Raw genomic sequence first — 3038 nt, 5'->3', positions numbered from 1 at the left:
GGTCGTAACTCTCGCTAAAGTACAACCCGTGCCTCTCGCGAAAAAAAATCCGTGACTTTTGCGGAAAAAAATGCGTTTTTTCGCGTAAATTTTTTTTTTAATCGAAAAGCTAAGGAAGACCGGGAGAAACCAAAACATCGAAAAACCCGGAAAAAAACGTTTAAAAAGTCGAAAACGCGTGCGGAAAAATAAAAAAAAAATTCGAAGAGAGCATTCAGAGCACGACACATAATGAATGGCTGAAAGCGCGCTAAGTGACGCTGATCATTCTAAGGCTCCTGAAGGAACGCTCATTAACTGGTTGCTCCCAAAAAACATACAGCTAACCTCACTGACTATTTCTCTCGGCACGATGAGCGCCAAATCTCTCTTAGGCCTTGTTTGGATACCGTGTTTTAATAGAACTAGTTTTCCGTCAACTGAGGCAACCGCCTAACAAGCTAAAATCATGTTTGATTATCGCAGATAAAACATGGATAAGAAGGATTCAGTTTCCGCAAAATCAGGAATATGCGTTTTGCGAAAAACCACTATTAGTTGTTTTTGTGAAAACACGATTACAGAAACTCAACGTAACTGATTTATCCTTCTGCAACAAATTCATTAGCGCACGTTTTCTTCCAATTGTTGACTTCGAGAAGCAGTGCTGTACCGTCGTCTTGTGTGTTGAGTGGAAGAGGCCACCGCCGTTCGCATGCGCCAAGTCGTTGACGGAAAGAAGCTGCCGTCGTGCGCGCACGCCAAGGCACCGAGTCCAAGTGGCAGCAGCCGGCCGCGCGCGCGACGTGTTGCTGAGGGGAAGTGGCTGCCGCAGTACACGAACGCGCGAGTCGTCGAGGGAATCGGCCGCTGCCGCCGTCCGTGCTTGCCGACGTCGAGGTAAAGCAGCCGCTGCGCACGGCGAGTCGTCGAGTGGAAGTCCTTGCCGCCGTCCGCACCCTTCAGTGGCGTCTACCTGGTGAAGCGCCAACGGAGGGGAGCCGAGCAATAGATGGCGGCAAAAGGCGTTGATTCATTTACGACCAACAGGAATGGAGCAGCGGTGTCAACGAGCTAATGGCGGAGGAGAATCAGAAGGGCCTGAGGATGAACTGGAGGGGAGCAGCGGCACATGCGTGCTTTGATGAAGAAGCCATGGCGGCTAATTTGGGGAAAGTAGTGACGAGCGAAGTTTACGAACGGGAGAAGACACTCACAAATTATGGGCTATCCAAGCAAATAACTGAAGCGGCCAGTTTTTTACTTTTCTAATCCAAACATAGTTTTGTATAAACTGGTTATTCACAAAAACGTAGATAAAACCGATTTTCCTTAAAACCAGCTTAAAACGCATTTTCCATAATCCCATCGCTAATCTCCTCTATCCAAACAACCACTAGCAATCTAGGCTACACAAATGCTCCAGAGCTGCCACAGGACTCGTGAGGTCCAACACCGCCAACCTCGTCTCCTCCAAATCAAGAGCTCTCCAGACATGCTCTACGAATTTGCATTTCAGAAATAGATGCCCACCATCTTCGTCCAGCCGGTTACACACAGGACATCGAGTATCAAGCTCGACTCGTTTACGCTTGATGTTCATGCGTAGGGGGAGGCTATTATGTGCAAATCTCCACAAGAAAATACGAATCTCCCCAGGCAAAGGAAGGTTCCACAGCCGATTCCATTCCCCCCCTACACTGCACATTGTCTACGGATGTACTCGCATCTTGACCCAGGTTTTCATCCCGAATGGCAACACCCCTGTGATACACAACTTTGACTGAGAATTTTCCTTTTGGATCAAAATGCCAAGCAACTTGGTCCTCCATCCCTGCTCTCACTGGGATTGGCAGAATATCCTTTACATCCGCTTCACAAAAGATGTCTCTCAGCAACTCCTCGTCCCAAGTTTCAGTAACCGGATCAATCGGGTCTGAGACCCGGGTAACCAAAGCGTTGCCCCTATGTGAAACAAGCCGTCTAGTAGTGCCTCTTGGAATCCATGGGTCTTCCCAGATTCTAATATTCTCGCCCGTTCCAACACGCCAAATAATTCCCTCTTTCAGCAGTGATATACCCTTCAGAATACTCCTCCAGGTGTAGGAAATTCCATCTCTTTCAGCAACCTCAAGGATTGAACAATCAGGATAGTAGCGTGCCTTTAGGACTTGAGCACACAGGGTATCTGGTGCTTCCAGTAGCCTCCAACCCTGCCGGGAAAGCATGGCCATGTTAAAAATATGGAGATCCCGGAAACCAAGTCCTCCATCCTTCTTTGATCTTGTCATCTTCACCCAACTAACCCAATGACATCTATTCATTTTGTCCTGTTGACTCCACTGGGGGTGTGTCGCTCGCTCGGATCAGGGCGAGTTCCTGGCTGCCATTGCAGGGAAGCTGGAGCACTTGTCGGGTCCGTTGCATGCAGAAGCGGTGTCCTGTGTGAAGGCTGGCGAGGCCAGTGCTGAGTTGGGTTTTCATAGAGTGAAGTTTGAATCAGATGCTCAAGTGCTGCTGAAAGCGCTCAAGTCCGATGACTACGAGCGGTCCGTGATTGGAGTTCTCCTGCGGGAAACGTGTAGTTTACGTTTTGGTAACTTTGAGTCCTTTGATTTTGGTTTTTTGTACTTGCGATTGTAATAAGGTTGCCCATGAACTAGCCGCGTATGGCTTCAGGGTGGGAGTTGTGACCACGTCTTGGATGGAGCAGGCTCCGGATTTTGTTTCAGGTGTGGTCGCCAGCGAGTCTTCTGTGCGGGTTCAGTAATGGAATGAACTATTTCCAGCTCAAAAAAAAATTATTTCTCTCAACATGCAGGCATGCCCCATCATGAGAAAAGGTCCATCCCACTATCATATGTCTCTCAACACGCAAGCATGTCCCTTCATCATGAAGCATACATGAAAAAAGATGATAGTGCACGAAAGTTTGTAACCCACGGCGTCCCGGAAGTTTGCATGCCACTTCACAACAAACTTTGCAATTTTACTTACGTGAGTTTGGACTCATCTCCCACTTTGATTCCGGCCAAATACGGAAGCATAGTGCCCGGCAA

The sequence above is a fragment of the Triticum dicoccoides genome, chromosome 4A, assembly GCF_002162155.2.
Source record: "Triticum dicoccoides isolate Atlit2015 ecotype Zavitan chromosome 4A, WEW_v2.0, whole genome shotgun sequence".
In the NCBI taxonomy this organism is placed as follows: Eukaryota; Viridiplantae; Streptophyta; class Magnoliopsida; order Poales; family Poaceae; genus Triticum; species Triticum dicoccoides.
This window is presented reverse-complemented; position numbering follows the sequence as displayed.